At 43.0% G+C, this 19,328-nt stretch overlaps 1 pseudogene; it reads left to right on the top strand.

The window, feature by feature from the left end:
* The first annotated feature begins 84 nt into the window (after nucleotides 1–84).
* LOC139574811 (THO complex subunit 3-like) lies at nucleotides 85–4,848 on the top strand (annotated as a pseudogene).
* The last annotated feature ends 14,480 nt before the right edge of the window (nucleotides 4,849–19,328 follow it).

The raw sequence follows: 19,328 nt of genomic DNA, 5'->3' as shown, positions 1-19,328 counted from the left end.
ACCTAATGTTAGCTAAATGTAGTAATTAATAAATTGTCTACATTTCTTTAAATGGTCAATTCTGTGAACTGTTTTAAATTGACACAATACCTGTTAGCAAAAGCATCATCTAGGGATGACGGGCAGGAGCTTGCAGGGATTTGTAGATTTGCAAGATGTCTACTTTGATTAGCATCTTCAAATCGGACAGTAAATAGAGCCGAATATATTGTTAAAAGTCATCTTGTCTTGGTTATCAAAACATCACACCAGGGTAAGCCTACACGAAACACAGCCCTTTGCTTTAAGTGTTTCTAAAATCCCCTATGGGAAAAATGTATGGCGCAAAAACGATTGGAACCATTTCTTCTTCTTTTTTGGTATAATGGTGTTCGCAACAATTATATGTGCATTCTGCCAGCTACTGTAGAGGTGGATTGGAACCATTTCCCTGATTGACCGCTAGGTGTTATGGGTATTGTGATGCCTCCACTGTGGGGCTCTATTTCGTATTTATTTTCACTGTTTAATCAAAACCAGTGAACTTTTTAGACAATGGTGGCATATTCGTTTATAATCCACGATTTTGCCATGGTAATCCAAAAACATAACAAATTACTGTCACTAGAGCAAACACCCCCTGTAGCGTCGTAACGTGGTAGGTAGCGTCTTCCAAAATGGCGTCCAGATATTATCAAGAGATGCAAGAGAGTTTCAGAAATAACAACAAAAGCAGGGAATTCCCTGCGCATACCGCTAAAGTTAATTCAGTAGCATAGAGTTGCGACGGCAGGAGGTTGGCATCTGGATCTTTTGATAAAACAGCAAGCGTATTTGTCTTGGAAAAAGACCGTTTGGTAAATTGCTAGCTAGCTTGATAGTATGCTATCGACGCTAGTAAACATGGAATGAATGAACCACGCGTGCTAGTGCAAGGCTAACAACACACCTGCCCAGTGGTATCTTGTAACATTCAGCCTCCCAAAATAATACACGCACTTTGTTATCTAGCAGATATCGATTCATTTGCTAACTTTATGATCAGACGAACATGGAAGAACATGCTAGCTAGCTAACTAGATGCTATGTTTTGTGCGGATCCAGCTAGCCTAGTTAACTTAGTAGTTACAGTTACTTTTAGTGGTAGCTACCTCCCCCGTAGCACACAGCTAGCCATCTTGTTGATTGCTAGCTGTTTTTGCCTATATCAACCCCTTACAGGTGAAAGAGAACAACTACAGAGGCCATGGAGACAGTGTTGATCAGCTGTGTTGGCATCCTACCAACCCAGACGTGTTTGTCACTGCATCAGGGGACAAGACCATACGCATCTGGGACGTCAAAACAACAAAGTGCACGGCTACTGTTAACACTAAAGGTACCCTACAATATATATATATGAAAATAAATACGATGCAAATGATGCAAATGATTCATCTGCTGTGTCTTCAGCCAAAAACAACCCTTCAGTCTTGTACTTTAGTTTTGACTCGACAGTACTTTTTCATTTTCGGCCATCTGTAACATCCGGTTCTTTCTGATCTGATCTGACAACAGTGCTTGATCTGTTTTGTTTGTTTGCAGGGGAAAACATCGATATCTGCTGGAGTCCTGACGGCTAATAGCCGTTGGGAACAAGGATGACGTGGTTACCTTCATCGACGTCAAATCACACCGGTCACGGGCTGAGGAGCAGTTTAAGTTTGAATTCAACGAGATCTCGTGGAATAATGACAACGACATGTTCTTTCTCACCAATGGAAACGGGTGCATCAACATCTTGAGGTAAGACCTTGGCTCCATCCAAAATGGCATCTGAGGTTATTCCCTATATAGTGCACTACTTTTGGCTAGGACTCATATGGTGCTGGTATAAACCAGTGCATTATTTAGGTAATAGGTTGCCATTACCCACACACCCTGTTACTCAAGTATTCACAATCCTGTCCAAATTAGAATGTGTTGCTTATGTCCTGTGATGTAACTTATGCCTATTGCTGCTGCACATGAAAATGGATATGACTTGAAGTAATAGATAGATTCATAAGTTACGCGCTCCCTGACTTTGACATGTTGTTTTCAGTTACCCTGAGCTGAAGCCCATCTAGTCGATCAACGCCCATCCCTCCAACTGCATCAAGTTTGACCCCGCCACAGGAAGTGCAGATGCCCTGGTCAGTCTGTGGACTGTTGAAGAATTGGTCTGTGTTCGCTGTTTTTCCAGGTGAGTGAGTCTACATTAAAACAAGTAAATATGGACAGATATCTATCTACAACAAATGGTGCAATTGCAAAACCGTCATCAGCTAACCCAAGTAGCCCGTGTAAGCATCTAAAACATGATCAGTATTTGTATCATTTGACATGGATGCTTTTGCAATGTATCCATACGTTGAGTCTGATTGTCTTATGAATGTGTTTCAGGTTGGACTGGCCAGTGAGGACATTGAGTTTCAGCCATGATGGGAAGATGCTGGCTTCAACCTCAGAGGACCACTTCATAGACATAGCAGAGGTTGAAACAGGTTAGTTGAAGAAAGTCAATACAACTTTCTGTGGATACATAAAGAAACCAGAATTGGATGTGCAAGAATAATCCCCTCTGCTCCCTGTGGAATGTACGATCCACACAACAAGCCCACACTATGCCACATAGTCCTTGGCAAGAATCAAGTCCTCTTTAATTTGATTTCATCCTTCCTCAGTATCCTCTTCTTTGTTTTGTGTTTATGCAGGAGAGAAGCTGTGGGAGGTCCAGTGTGAGTCTCCTACGTTCACAGTAGCCTGGCATCCTAAGAGACCGCTGCTGGCCTACGCATGTGATGACAAGGAAGGGAAGTACGACAACAATAGAGAGTCAGGCACAGTCAAACTGTTTGGATTACCTAATGATTCCTGAGTGGGGTAGTGAGGCAGGCAGTCAAACTGTTTGGATTACCTAATGATTCCTGAGTGGGGTAGTGAGGCAGGCACAGTCAAACTGTTTGGATTACCTAATGATTCCTGAGTGAGATCAAACACACACGTCTCTTGATTCACTCTTTAAACTGAGTTTATGCGGATGATTGGCCCTACTTTGTGGAGGCATGTTACCTATCCCTCTGCTGTAAGACTTCTTCTTTATATGTTCAATACAACATCCTTGACTTTTGGTCCTTTTAAATTCAGCCAGAAGGGATGTCTGTATAAATAGCTACGTCATTCATGTAAACTGATATTTCTCCATAAGTCAAATCCTCAATGTTCTTCTACTGCTTTTTTTATTTCTAGAAAGAGTGCCATCTTAGATGTAAAATGAACAGATAATTACAGCGATTCTGCAAAGGGAAGCGGGTCTAGAGTTGCCCTTAAGGGAAGCGGGTCTAGAGTTGCCCTTAAGGGAAACGGGTCTAGAGTTGCCCTTAAGGGAAGCGGGTCTAGAGTTGCCCTTAAGGGAAGCGGGTCTAGAGTTGCCCTTAAGGGAAGCGGGCCTAGAGTTGCCCTTAAGGGAAGCGGGCCTAGAGTTGCCCTTAAGGGAAGCGGGCCTAGAGTTGCCCTTAAGGGAAGCGGGTCTAGAGTTGCCCTTAAGGGAAGCGGGCCTAGAGTTGCCCTTAAGGGAAGCGGGCCTAGAGTTGCCCTTAAGGGAAGCGGGCCTAGAGTTGCCCTTAAGGGAAGCGGGCCTAGAGTTGCCCTTAAGGGAAGCGGGCCTAGAGTTGCCCTTAAGGGAAGAGGGCCTAGAGTTGCCCTTAAGGGAAGCGGGCCTAGAGTTGCCCTTAAGGGAAGCGGGCCTAGAGTTGCCCTTAAGGGAAGCGGGCCTAGAGTTGCCCTTCAGGGAAGAGATAAAACATAATTTACTCTCTGTAGTGAGGGGGTGAACACTAGTGTTCTCCTTGAAGCCACTAGATGGCAGTGAATCCCAATTATGAAATAGTTGTTTGTTTCTGTAGAGTTTTCTACATGACTGTTTCGCCATACAGTTTGCAATTACACACAGTGCTGTATCACATTTTGTTGAAACTGTAAATATATAAAAAAATATATATTAAAACAACAGTCTTGTATACTTGTCTTGGTTGAACATATCAAGGTATAAAACTAATATGGTGCATTGTATGTCTGCTGTCTAGATTTAGTGTGTTATTTCACTAAGAGGGGACTGTATCTCAGCCAGGAAATGGTGATTCATTGCAGGCTATGGCATGAAGACGTTGTGTAACTAAATGCATTTATGTAATGTACACAGAGATGGTGGGTGTGAGGTCTTGGACTTGATGTGGTAGCCTACCCTCTGTATCACAGCTCCCACACATCAACCAGCACAAGACCATATTATCTTAACTGGGTGAATATGATGCCCTGCCAACCAAGTACAGTATACAGTCCGGTCCAAAGATGAGCCAAAAAGACTTTCAAATAAATCATACAAGTTCTGGGCTATATTGCATTTTCCTGTCCAATGATGCAAAACAAAAATTAATACAAATATTTCATACCTATACAATTGCTCAGAGAAATACATTTTGTTTAACAAGTAACATTTTTTTCCCCTTCAGATGTTTTCAATACCTCACCTATTGAGTATAATGGCACTGGGCCTTTTTTTCTAAAATGTATCAGATTGGAGAACACGTTGGGAGGGATCATAGACCGTTGATATCCTTCATCCTTCAGTTCCGGAGAATGAGATGGCTATTGCAAAATGTTAATTTTATTTTGTGGTTGATTAACATTTCTTTGTGTATTTTGATGTGTGCTTGGGGTTATTGTCTTGCTGGAAGTTTCACTATCTTTTTGAGAGGAAAAAATATTTGTTTTACAAAATGTCTTTATTTTTCTTCAATTGTATTAGTATAAAGTAATAAAATTTCCCAATTTTTTTGGAACAATCTAGCCCAGTATTTGTATTATTTATTTGATAGTCTTCTTTGCTGATCTTTATAAATGGTGTCATTAATGTTGGACCTGACTACTTGGCTGTAAGTATTCCATATGTATGTATGTAATGTGCACTTATGTTTTCAGTCATGTCATCGTGAGTATGAGACGAGTGGTAAGCGTATAAGTTTAAACTAAGCAGTTATCATGATGAGTGATTTGTTGTATGAGACAACAGTGGTAACAGGTTTGAATAAATGTGGGTTTTGATACTTATATAGGTGTCATAACCTGCCATGAAATAACACTGTCACAAGAGGTGTACTGTAAATAAGTAGGTCATGGGTGTTATGACCATATTATGAGTGTTATGACTCTGGATGTCAAGTAAAGTGTTACCACAACAGCTTATGTAGCTTGCCTCTGTGGCCTGCTGCCATAGCTGAGGAGGTGGGAGAACACACTGCTTGTTTAGATGGAAGCACAGCCTGTTCTTTCATACTGTTCTAAGAACATGCTGATGTTTCCAGAATGGAACAGTTCCTCCTGTCTGATGTTTCCAGAATGGAACAGTTCCTGGTGTCTGATGTTTCCAGAATGTAACAGTTCCTCCTGTCTGATGTTTCCAGAATGGAACAGTTCCTGGTGTCTGATGTTTCCAGAATGGAACAGTTCCTCCTGTCTGATGTTTCCAGAATGGAACAGTTCCTCCTGTCTGATGTTTCCAGAATGGAACAGTTCCTGGTGTCTGATGTTTCCAGAATGGAACAGTTCCTGGTGTCTGATGTTTCCAGAATGGAACAGTTCCTCCTGTCTGATGTTTCCAGAATGGAACAGTTCCTCCTGTCTGATGTTTCCAGAATGGAACAGTTCCTGGTGTCTGATGTTTCCAGAATGGAACAGTTCCTCCTGTCTGATGTTTCCAGAATGGAACAGTTCCTGGTGTCTGATGTTTCCAGAATGGAACAGTTCCTGGTGTCTGATGTTTCCAGAATGGAACAGTTCCTCCTGTCTGATGTCTCCAGAATGGAACAGTTCCTGGTGTCTGATGTTTCCAGAATGGAACAGTTCCTCCTGTCTGATGTTTCCAGAATGGAACAGTTCCTCCTGTCTGATGTTTCCAGAATGGAACAGTTCCTGGTGTCTGATGTTTCCAGAATGGAACAGTTCCTCCTGTCTGATGTTTCCAGAATGGAACAGTTCCTCCTGTCTGATGTTTCCAGAATGGAACAGTTCCTGGTGTCTGATGTTTCCAGAATGGAACAGTTCCTGGTGTCTGATGTTTCCAGAATGGAACAGTTCCTGGTGTCTGATGTTTCCAGAATGTAACAGTTCCTCCTGTCTGATGTTTCCAGAATGGAACAGTTCCTGGTGTCTGATGTTTCCAGAATGGAACAGTTCCTCCTGTCTGATGTTTCCAGAATGGAACAGTTCCTCCTGTCTGATGTTTCCAGAATGGAACAGTTCCTGGTGTCTGATGTTTCCAGAATGGAACAGTTCCTGGTGTCTGATGTTTCCAGAATGGAACAGTTCCTCCTGTCTGATGTTTCCAGAATGGAACAGTTCCTCCTGTCTGATGTTTCCAGAATGGAACAGTTCCTGGTGTCTGATGTTTCCAGAATGGAACAGTTCCTCCTGTCTGATGTTTCCAGAATGGAACAGTTCCTGGTGTCTGATGTTTCCAGAATGGAACAGTTCCTGGTGTCTGATGTTTCCAGAATGGAACAGTTCCTCCTGTCTGATGTCTCCAGAATGGAACAGTTCCTGGTGTCTGATGTTTCCAGAATGGAACAGTTCCTCCTGTCTGATGTTTCCAGAATGGAACAGTTCCTCCTGTCTGATGTTTCCAGAATGGAACAGTTCCTGGTGTCTGATGTTTCCAGAATGGAACAGTTCCTCCTGTCTGATGTTTCCAGAATGGAACAGTTCCTCCTGTCTGATGTTTCCAGAATGGAACAGTTCCTCCTGTCTGATGTTTCCAGAATGGAACAGTTCCTGGTGTCTGATGTTTCCAGAATGTAACAGTTCCTGGTGTCTGATGTTTCCAGAATGGAACAGTTCCTCCTGTCTGATGTATCCAGAATGGAACAGTTCCTGGTGTCTGATGTTTCCAGAATGGAACAGTTCCTGGTGTCTGATGTTTCCAGAATGGAACAGTTCCTCCTGTCTGATGTTTCCAGAATGGAACAGTTCCTCCTGTCTGATGTTTCCAGAATGGAACAGTTCCTCCTGTCTGATGTTTCCAGAATGGAACAGTTCCTGGTGTCTGATGTTTCCAGAATGGAACAGTTCCTGGTGTCTGATGTTTCCAGAATGGAACAGTTCCTGGTGTCTGATGTTTCCAGAATGGAACAGTTCCTCCTGTCTGATGTTTCCAGAATGGAACAGTTCCTCCTGTCTGATGTTTCCAGAATGGAACAGTTCCTGGTGTCTGATGTTTCCAGAATGGAACAGTTCCTCCTGTCTGATGTTTCCAGAATGGAACAGTTCCTCCTGTCTGATGTTTCCAGAATGGAACAGTTCCTCCTGTCTGATGTTTCCAGAATGGAACAGTTCCTCCTGTCTGATGTTTCCAGAATGGAACAGTTCCTCCTGTCTGATGTTTCCAGAATGGAACAGTTCCTCCTGTCTGATGTTTCCAGAATGGAACAGTTCCTCCTGTCTGATGTTTCCAGAATGGAACAGTTCCTCCTGTCTGATGTTTCCAGAATGGAACAGTTCCTCCTGTCTGATGTTTCCAGAATGGAACAGTTCCTCCTGTCTGATGTTTCCAGAATGGAACAGTTCCTGGTGTCTGTTTCTTGAATGGAACAGTTCCTGGTGTCTGATGTCTCCAGAATGGAACAGTTCCTCCTGTCTGATGTTTCCAGAATGGAACAGTTCCTGGTGTCTGATGTTTCCAGAATGGAACAGTTCCTCCTGTCTGATGTTTCCAGAATGGAACAGTTCCTGGTGTCTGATGTTTCCAGAATGGAACAGTTCCTCGTGTCTGATGTTTCCAGAATGGAACAGTTCCTGGTGTCTGATGTTTCCAGAATGGAACAGTTCCTGGTGTCTGATGTTTCCAGAATGGAACAGTTCCTCCTGTCTGATGTTTCCAGAATGGAACAGTTCCTGGTGTCTGATGTTTCCAGAATGGAACAGTTCCTCCTGTCTGATGTTTCCAGAATGGAACAGTTCCTGGTGTCTGATGTTTCCAGAATGGAACAGTTCCTCCTGTCTGATGTTTCCAGAATGGAACAGTTCCTCCTGTCTGATGTTTCCAGAATGGAACAGTTCCTCCTGTCTGATGTTTCCAGAATGGAACAGTTCCTCCTGTCTGATGTTTCCAGAATGGAACAGTTCCTCCTGTCTGATGTTTCCAGAATGGAACAGTTCCTGGTGTCTGATGTTTCCAGAATGGAACAGTTCTTCCTGTCTGATGTTTCCAGAATGGAACAGTTCCTGATGTCTGATGTTTACAGAATGTAACAGTTCCTGGTGTCTGATGTTTACAGAATGTAACAGTTCCTGGTGTCTGATGTTTCCAGAATGGAACAGTTCCTCCTGTCTGATGTTTCCAGAATGTAACAGTTCCTGGTGTCTGATGTTTCCAGAATGGAACAGTTCCTCCTGTCTGATGTTTCCAGAATGGAACAGTTCCTGGTGTCTGATGTTTCCAGAATGGAACAGTTCCTGGTGTCTGATGTTTCCAGAATGAAACAGTTCCTGGTGTCTGATGTTTCCAGAATGGAACAGTTCCTGGTGTCTGATGTTTCCAGAATGGAACAGTTCCTCCTGTCTGATGAACAAAGCAGACGGTGGGCGATGGAGGGTTGGAAAGAGAAAAAAAAACTAGTGTCTTGACATTGGGTCTGTGTGAAGCCAGTTACACTTCCTCTAGGGAATCACCATCTGTGACTAGAGATTAGACATGGTGTCAATTCCTCGTTCATCTTCCTCAGCCAAGACAGACACTGCCCAGCGAGAGCCGTCTCAGTGCCCAGATCAGGAGGCTTCGGACTTGGCTGGTGACAGCTGTCCTCTCCGTTCTCTGGTGCTTCTGAGCAGCGGGCTCCAGGATGTTTTCATTTTGCAGCTTCCTATTCCTAGCAGGGATGGAACAGGCTCCCCCTTGCCACTCCCTAATGTCATTTAGTTTGGGGTATCCTATATCTGTCACGTTGGTCAAAAACAAAGGATCTCAAATCTGCACATCAAAACAATGTAAGCAACTGTCAGTCTCTAAATTCAAAGACTCAATCATGGACACTCTGACAGTTGTGGCTGCTTTGTGTGTTGTATTGTTGTCTCTACCTTCTTGCCCTTTGTGCTGTTGTCTGTGCCCAATAATGTTTGTGTCATGTTTTGTGCTGCTACCATGTTGTTGTTTTGCTGCCATGCTATGTTGTTGTCTTAGGTCTCTCTTTACGTAGTGTGGTGTTGTCTCTCTTGTCGTGATGTGTGTTTTGTTCTAATTTTATATTGTATTTTTAATCCCAGGCCCCTGTCCCCACAGGAGGCCTTTTGGTGGGCCATCATAGTAAATAGGAATTTGTTCTTGACTGACTTGCCTAGTTAAATAAAGGTTCAATTAAAAAAAAACTATCCTTCCCGTCATGACAAATGCTTATGTTTCCTATTGTACTTCCATTGTCAGCCATCATCAATCGAATGTTAATAAATTACTATTGTTGTTTTACTGGGCTGGACTTAAAGGGGAAAATGTGCTAGTGTTTAGAAAAAAACAGTCCTAACCAATTTGCTGTGAAAGCCCCCTTAGAGGACAACAGGGTTGATGTCTTTCAATTGATCTTCTAGGTCAATCACCATGCCACAATGAATCATTGTTGTAATGAAGGATTCATCTGTTTGAACGAGGAGCTCAGATCACAGAACATGACATCTGAATATGTATCATATGCATTGATCTACCATCTGCTACACCGATGTCCTTTTGGAAAAACACAAAAACATGTTGAATTAATAACGTCTGATCAACATTGTATCGGTTTCATTACGTAGCTACTGAACACTTTATATTAGTGTTGCAGAGAGTATTAGAAATACTGTTCTGTAAGATACCTAGTAACCAAGCCCACATAACAGTTTGATCAATGACTTCACTAAATTTGAGAACCTCTTTATATACGTGGATGCCGTGATATCAAACTGTTTGTTAAAGATGAGCTACCAGCGTAAATCAGATATCATTCTCTCAAGGTCTTATGTCTGATGAACAGGGCCAGGTCCAGACATGTACTGTAAACATCACTAGCGAGGTCAGCAGGAGAGGCTTGCTACCTACCTCCGTGTCATCGTGATGGCCATAAATATGAATGCTGATCAGTCTATTACGAGGCTGTGCTGTCAGTCGTGGTGTGTTGACAGTGAAGGGTGATAGTAATTAGATCCCCCCCGTCCCCCGTCCATTTGTTGCCGTCCAAATGAGTTACTCTGAACCTATGAAGGACCAATTCTCCAGTCTAGATGGATTGGCATTGGGTTGGTTCTCCAGTCCAGATGGATTGGCATTGGGTTGGTTCTCCAGTCTAGATGGATCGGCATTGGGTTGGTTCTCCAGTCCAGATGGATTGGCATTGGGTTGGTTCTCCAGTCCGGATGGATTGGCATTGGGTTGGTTCTCCAGTCCGGATGGATTGGCATTGGGTTGGTTCTCCAGTCCAGATGGATTGTCATTGGGTTGGTTCTCCAGTCCAGATGGATTGTCATTGGGTTGGTTCTCCAGTCCAGATGGATTGGCATTGGGTTGGTTCTCCAGTCTAGATGGATCGGCATTGGGTTGGTTCTCCAGTCCAGATGGATTGGCATTGGGTTGGTTCTCCAGTCCAGATGGATTGGCATTTGGTTGGTTCTCCAGTCCAGATGGATCGGCATTGGGTTGGTTCTCCAGTCTAGATGGATTGGCATTGGGTTGGTTCTCCAGGCCAGATGGATTGGCATTGGGTTGGTTCTCCAGTCCAGATGGATTGTCATTGGTTGGTTCTCCAGTCTAGATTGATTGGCATTGGGTTGGTTTTCCAGGCCAGATGGATTGGCATTGGGTTGGTTCTCCAGTCCAGATGGATTGGCATTGGGTTGGTTCTCCAGTCCAGATGGATTGGCATTGGGTTGGTTCTCCAGTCTAGATGGATTGGCATTGAGTTGGTTCTCCAGTCCGGATGGATTGGCATTGGGTTGGTTCTCCAGTCTAGATGGATTGGCATTGGGTTGGTTCTCCAGTCCAGATGGATTGGCATTGGGTTGGTTCTCCAGTCCAGATGGATTGGCATTTGGTTGGTTCTCCAGTCCGGATGGATTGGCATTGGGTTGGTTCTCCAGTCTAGATGGATTGGCATTCGGTTGGTTCTCCAGGCCAGATGGATTGGCATTGGGTTGGTTCCCCAGTCTAGATGGATTGGCATTGGGTTGGTTCTCCAGTCCAGATGGATTGGCATTGGGTTGGTTCTCCAGGCCAGATGGATTGGCATTGGGTTGGTTCCCCAGGCTAGATGGATTGGCATTGGGTTGGTTCTCCAGTCTAGATGGATTGGCATTGAGTTGGTTCTCCAGTCTAGATGGATTGGCATTGGGTTGGTTCTCCAGTCCAGATGGATTGGCATTGGGTTGGTTCTCCAGGCCAGATGGATAGGCATTTGGTTGGTTCTCCAGTCCAGATGGATTGGCATTTGGTTGGTTCTCCAGTCCGGATGGATTGGCATTGGGTTGGTTCTCCAGTCCAGATGGATTGGCATTGGGTTGGTTCTCCAGGCCAGATGGATTGGCATTGGGTTGGTTCTCCAGGCCAGATGGATTGGCATTGGGTTGCTTCTCCAGTCTGGATGGATTGGCATTGGGTTGGTTCTCCAGTCTGGATGGATTGGCATTTGGTTGGTTCCCCAGTCTAGATGGATTGGCATTGGGTTGGTTCCCCAGTCTAGATGGATTGGCATTGGGTTGGTTCTCCAGGCCAGATGGATTGGCATTGGGTTGGTTCTCCAGGCCAGATGGATTGGCATTGGGGTGGTTCTCCAGTCTGGATGGATTGGCATTGGGTTGGTTCTCCAGTCTGGATGGATTGGCATTTGGTTGGTTCCCCAGTCTAGATGGATTGGCATTGGGTTGGTTCTCCAGTCCGGATGGATTGGCATTGGGTTGGTTCTCCAGTCCGGATGGATTGGCATTGGGTTGGTTCTCCAGTCTAGATGGATTGTCATTGGGTTGGTTCTCCAGTCTGGATGGATTGGCATTGGGTTGGTTCTCCAGTCCAGATGGATTGGCATTGGGTTGGTTCTCCAGTCCAGATGGATTGGCATTGGGTTGGTTCTCCAGTCCGGATGGATTGGCATTGGGTTGGTTCTCCAGTCCGGATGGATTGGCATTGGGTTGGTTCTCCAGTCTAGATGGATTGGCATTGGGTTGGTTCTCCAGTCCAGATGGATTGGCATTGGGTTGGTTCTCCAGTCTAGACGGATTGGCATTGGGTTGGTTCTCCAGTCCAGATGGATTGGCATTGGGTTGGTTCTCCAGTCTAGATGGATTGGCATTGGGTTGGTTCTCCAGTCCAGATGGATTGGCATTGGGTTGGTTCTCCAGTCCAGATGGATTGGCATTGGGTTGGTTCTCCAGTCTAGATGGATTGGCATTGGGTTGGTTCTCCAGTCTGGATGGATTGGCATTGAGTTGGTTCTCCAGTCCAGATGGATTGGCATTGGGTTGGTTCTCCAGTCCAGATGGATTGGCATTGAGTTGGTTCTCCAGTCCAGATGGATTGGCATTGGGTTGGTTCTCCAGTCTAGATGGATTGGCATTGGGTTGGTTCTCCAGTCCAGATGGATTGGCATTGGGTTGGTTCTCCAGTCTAGATGGATCGGCATTGGGTTGGTTCTCCAGTCCAGATGGATTGGCATTGGGTTGGTTCTCCAGTCTAGATGGATTGGCATTGGGTTGGTTCTCCAGTCCAGATGGATTGGCATTGGGTTGGTTCTCCAGTCTAGATGGATTGGCATTGGGTTGGATCTCCAGTCTGGATGGATTGGCATTGGGTTGGTTCTCCAGTCCGGATGGATTGGCATTGGGTTGGTTCTCCAGTCTAGATGGATTGGCATTGGGTTGGTTCTCCAGTCTGGATGGATTGGCATTGGGTTGGTTCTCGAGTCTAGATGGATCGGCATTGGGTTGGTTCTCCAGTCCAGATGGATTGTCATTGGGTTGGTTCTCCAGGCCAGATGGATAGGCATTGGGTTGGTTCTCCAGGCCAGATGGATAGGCATTGGGTTGGTTCTCCAGTCTAGATGGATTGGCATTGGGTTGGTTCTCCAGTCTGGATGGATTGGCATTGGGTTGGTTCTCCAGTCTAGATGGATTGGCATTGGGTTGGTTATCCAGTCTAGATGGATTGGCATTGGGTTGGTTCTCCAGTCTAGATGGATTGGCATTGGGTTGGTTCTCCAGTCTAGATGGATTGGCATTGGGTTGGTTCTCCAGTCTAGATGGATTGGCATTGGGTTGGTTCTCCAGTCCAGATGGATTGGCATTGGGTTGGTTCTCCAGGCCAGATGGATTTGCATTGGGTTGGTTCTCCAGTCTAGATGGATTGGCATTGGGTTGGTTCTCCAGTCTAGATGGATTGGCATTGGGTTGGTTCTCCAGTCTAGATGGATTGGCATTGGGTTGGTTCTCCAGTCTAGATGGATTGGCATTGAGTTGGTTCTCCAGTCTGGATGGATTGGCATTGGGTTGGTTCTCCAGTCTAGATGGATTGGCATTGGGTTGGTTCTCCAGTCTAGATGGATTGGCATTGGGTTGGTTCTCCAGGCCAGATGGATTGGCATTGGGTTGGTTCTCCAGTCTGGATGGATTGGCATTGGGTTGGTTCTCCAGTCCAGATGGATTGGCATTGGGTTGGTTCTCCAGTCTAGATGGATCGGCATTGGGTTGGTTCTCCAGTCCAGATGGATTGTCATTTGGTTGGTTCTCCAGTCCAGATGGATTGGCATTGGGTTGGTTCTCCAGTCTAGATGGATTGGCATTGGGTTGGTTCTCCAGTCTAGATGGATTGGCATTGGGTTGGTTCTCCAGTCCAGATGGATTGGCATTGGGTTGGTTCTCCAGTCCAGATGGATTGTCATTTGGTTGGTTCTCCAGTCCAGATGGATTGGCATTGGGTTGGTTCTCCAGTCTAGATGGATCGGCATTGGGTTGGTTCTCCAGTCTAGATGGATTGGCATTGGGTTGGTTCTCCAGTCTGGATGGATTGGCATTGGGTTGGTTCTCCAGTCCAGATGGATTGGCATTGGGTTGGTTCTCCAGTCCAGATGGATTGGCATTGGGTTGGTTCTCCAGTCCAGATGGATTGGCATTGGGTTGGTTCTCCAGTCTAGATGGATTGGCATTTGGTTGGTTCTCCAGTCCAGATGGATTGGCATTGGGTTGGTTCTCCAGTCTGGATGGATTGGCATTTGGTTGGTTCTCCAGTCTAGATGGATTGGCATTTGGTTGGTTCTCCAGTCCAGATGGATTGGCATTGGGTTGGTTCTCCAGTCCAGATGGATTGGCATTGGGTTGGTTCTCCAGTCTGGATGGATAGGCATTTGGTTGGTTCTCCAGTCTGGATGGATTGGCATTGGGTTGGTTCTCCAGTCCAGATGGATTGGCATTTGGTTGGTTCTTTAATTGATTGAGCACCTTTCATTTCAAGGTATTCGCAGATGTTATGTTCTCACTTAGGTAGAAGTCAAAATGCCTGATTTCTCTGCATAAAATATTTGAGGAAACAGTAGAAAGCAGAGACAGCTGTCAATCACAGTACATCAATTGTTTGCTCAAACATGACCCTCCCACCATATTTTACCACAACCCACCGGGGTGAGGTCTATTCCAGGTCAATTCCAGCCAATTCTGGAATTGGAATTCCAATTCTAAATATCTTCAATGCTTTTTAATTCGGAACATTTGGAATTGGATTTTGGTTTAATTTCTGAATTGACCTCAATCCTGCAACCCACTGAACACTGATAGTTCGGGTTATGTAATACCCCCAAGCTTAGCCTTGAACGCCATGCTCTTCACAAGACGAGATTTGGAAGGATAGCCCCGCGAGACGACCCTCACCCTGATTCTCCATTTTCCCACTAGCTACTAATCATGATAAAGGTTAGATGTGAGGGGAAAAAAACATATTTTCTTCACTGAATTGAAATATAACTCCCAACCGCCAGCCTCCTCAACCCTTCCAAACATAAATGCTCTGCTCCTAAGATTAAAAATAATTGATTCCAGTAATATGATTGGAAGAAAAACAGAATGACGTTTATACATTCTAAATAGCTTTTGGGGGTTAGATAGATATTCATTTAGTTTATTTTGTGTAAACATTTGAATGAATTTAATGTACCATGTGGTCTACATCAATCAGTACATCAGGTGCTGCTGCTCTCTGTTGATCATATATGCATAGTCACTTTAACTACACATTCATGTACATACTACCTCAATTAGCCCGACCAACCAGTGCTCCCGCACATTGGCTAACCGGGCTATCTGCATTGTGTGACACCCACCACCCGCCAACCCCTCTTTTACGCTACTGCTACTCTCTGTTCATCATATATGCATAGTCACTTTAACCATATCTACATGTACATACTACCTCAATCAGCCTGACTAACCGGTGTCTGTATATAGCCTCGCTACTTTTATAGCCTGTCTTTTTACTGTTTTATTTCTTTACCTACCTATTGTTCACCTAATACCTTTTTTGCACTATTGGTTAGAGCCTGTAAGTAAGCATTTCACTGTAAGGTTACATCTGTTGTATTTAGTGGACGTGACAAATAAACGTTGATTTGATTTGAGGTAGCAGGCATTCAAGATGGTGTGCCAGAAGATGTCTTTTACTGGATGGTGGTTGAGAATTTCTGTGTTTTTTACTTGAAACTGATGTTTTTACTGGTTTCTTGTTTGTTTTTGAAATGTTCAATGGAGATTCTCCATTGAGCGTCATGCTTTTTAGTCCGGGAGTAGGCCTAATCTGGAGTTGGAAAACCGACCCTATGCTTTTTTAACAGTAGTATTACAGACATATCAACTTTTCTGTATGTCTTTCTGTCAGTCCATTACACCAGTGAAAAGAACATCTGCTGCCTGCACTATAGTGGGCTATGGATTTTTCCGGGGGTTCGGGTTATGTCTGGAGGAGGTAGTGACAGTACAGCAACCTCTCTCTATACCACTATTGTTGTTTTCCTGCAAGAAAATAGGCCTAAGGATTTCTTATTTATTTTGATGAAATATGAAGGCTCAAACAAATTACTATGCTAATGCCTTTACTATGAGAAATTAATTCATTAAGCCACTTTCAACTGTCCGTCATTCAAAGCTGTAAAACAAAGAAGTCTGAAAAAATATATATATATATATATTACGCAATACAGACACTAATCCATGTATAGTTTTCTAATGCTGGATTAGCTAGATGTTAAACTTCACAGCTTCTATTCCATCACATTACAGGGATTTTATATTTTAGTCTTATATAGAGAGTATTATGAGTATGATCTTATTTTCATGAGTAACTATTGGAAATTAAATTAAAAGGATCTGGCTTCTGGTTTAATTAATCTCCATATTAACATTTCATTATTGCAGCACCTTATCTGACTATCAAATAATTTCTGGGTAACAATTAAGTACCTTACTGTGATTGTTTTCAATTAAAATGGTTAAAAAAAATTAACAATAATATAGCTTCTTAGCAAATAGCAATTTCTCAAGCAATCATTTTTCTAGGACTGTGTGGGAGTGGTCTGAGTGGGGAGGGGAAAACTGAAAACAGCCTGTTATTGGCAGAGAGGTTTGGAACTCTCTTATTTGCCGCCCTGATGATGTCACCAGGCAGGCCAGAACTCCATCCCACCAAAACAGGCTGAAATATCAGACAGTCTTTTCAAACAGCTCTTACACTAAAAGGGCATTATCATAATTTTCACAGTATTATTACAACCTCATAGTGTGGAAATATATATTTATATCTGAATGGAAGGTAAAATACTGGAAGAACATTACATTAATACTGTACAAATCTCTCTGAATCTCTCCTTTAAATCTCTCTTCGACTGATAAAGTACCTTCTACATCAGACTGTAAGCAGGGGAGGATAGGCGGCCAGTAAATAGGTAGAAGATACACTATACAGCTGGATAGAAATGAGTAAAACACTATACAGCTGGATAGAAATGAGTAAAACACATCTACAGTACATTACAAATACTGTTCGCTCATAATGAGAAGAATCTTCAAAATCATCCAAGAACAATTTAACTCTTTTTTTAAAATCAAATGTTTTATTTGTTATGCATTTTAATTTCCCAAATGTATGATGACTCAGTTCCATTGATGAGACAAGTCTACGGTGATTTGGTTCCACATAGATTATATGACATGCAGATAAGGAAACAAATATTATAATAACTCATATTTTACATTCTCAATTTTATTATTTACGAAAATCCTCAAACGGACATAATGAACAGCATTTTATTTCCCTTTTTATAACATCGATGCCCAGTCACATTGAAAAGTACAGCAACAGTGAGCCACATGGAGAATGTTCTAAAATAAAGGCTGACACAATGACTGATCCCACAACACTTTCTCTCCATAGGGAACGATCAAAATATATTTTATTGCAAATATCAAAACATTGGAATGTATTTCAAGGTTTAGCGTTAAGTTTACCCTTTCACACTAGTGTTAGTTGTACATTCTCAGTCAGCAGATCGTATTACAACGGAATATATGGCTGAAAAGGCACACTATTCCCTATACACGCTCAGAAGAAAAGGTGCAACCTAGAACCTTAAAGGGTTTTTACATCTGTCCCCATAGGAGAACCCTTTGAAGAACCTTTTATAGTTCCAGGTAGAACCCTTTTGGTTCCAGGTAAAACCCTTTAGGTTTCCATATAGAACCCATTTCACAGAGGGTTCTACCTGGAACCAAAAAGTGTTCTGCTACGGGGACAGCCAAAGAACCCTTTTGGAATCCTTTTTACTAAGAGTGTAGAGCCCTAATTTTGACCAGGAATAAGGTGCCATAGCACTAGCAGGCAGTGGCCATTTTCACAAGACTGGACTACATGCCCCACTGCATGGTGGGATTCTTCCTGTGCATAGTGCTTTGTTTCACACCTCTTTTCGGCAGGACAACAACGTGGCTAGTTATGAGTTAAAAAATAGCTTCAAGGTGTTAAGCAACATGCCAGAGATGTTACAGCAATCCAGTTGTTCAAATAAAAGTCATACATCAATCTCAATAACTTCTACCGTTTGACAGACAATTCAGTTGAACGGAGTGAACTATTTGACAGGTTTAATCTGCAACAGGATGTGTGATCTAATCTTAAACCCTGACCACACTAGAAATCTCCCCATATCATTGCGTGAAAAAAATGTATTTGAAGAAGTAAACATCTTTCTCAGACTAATTATACATTTTATTGTATTATTATTATATATATCTTTTTACATTTTAATGTATATATCATATAATAATCACTTATTTTTGAAATATCACCATATCCATGTTGATCGTTTTGACATGAACATGATGTCAGGTAAAACAGTCATTCCGTCTTTGGACAAAGTATACCCATGAAAGTTATGATGGAATGTAGGCGTTACATTTAAAGTTTTCCATGACAACAGAATAGTATGTCTCTCCATGACAACAGAAACTGACTTAATAATGCAATATCAGACCTTTGATTACCTCTAAAACCTGATATAATTTGTCTTTTCCTTCAATTCTGAAGGAGTAATCCTGAACCATAATCCAAAGACTACTGTCAAAGTCCAAGTAATATACTGGAGAAAAGTTATAATTCTGTAGCTTTTCCACCTTTTCAAGTTAAATTAAAGTAATCAAACATTTCACCAGGGCTGGGCTCAATTCCATTTCAAATCAGTCAAAAATAGGAATGTTCTTGTGTAATACCAGAGGACACATATCTACATTATTAAATCACGCTATCTGAGAGCTTTATGAGCCTTGTGTTCTTGGCCTTGCTAATAGTATAGGTCCAAATAACATCAATACATGTTTAATGCAACCAAAATAACAAAATATCTAGTAAACATTACCAGAACAAGTATTGTTTGTGACAGATGTACTCATCTACTCTATGTGGAAATGATAATAGCCCTTTGCAAAAAGGCAGTTCACATCATGGTGTGGTGCCTTGAGAATATGTCAGAGAGAGAGAGCGAGAGAGGAAAGAGAGAGAGAGAGAGAGAGAGAGAGAGAGAGAGAGAGAGAGAGAGAGAGAGAGAGAGAGAGAGAGAGAGAGAGAGAGAGAGAGAGAGAGAGAGAGAGAGAGAGAGAGAGAGAGAGAGAGAGAGAGGATAATAGACAGAAGAAATATGGCTGTTTTTCCTGTTTAACAATCCCTACTCTAAACAATTACAGGAGGAAAGTGTGAGTCTCCAAGTTGGAGTTTGGACACATATTTATGCCCC

This window comes from Salvelinus alpinus, chromosome 4 (assembly GCF_045679555.1).
Source record: "Salvelinus alpinus chromosome 4, SLU_Salpinus.1, whole genome shotgun sequence".
In the NCBI taxonomy this organism is placed as follows: Eukaryota; Metazoa; Chordata; class Actinopteri; order Salmoniformes; family Salmonidae; genus Salvelinus; species Salvelinus alpinus.
This window is presented reverse-complemented; position numbering and strand designations above follow the sequence as displayed.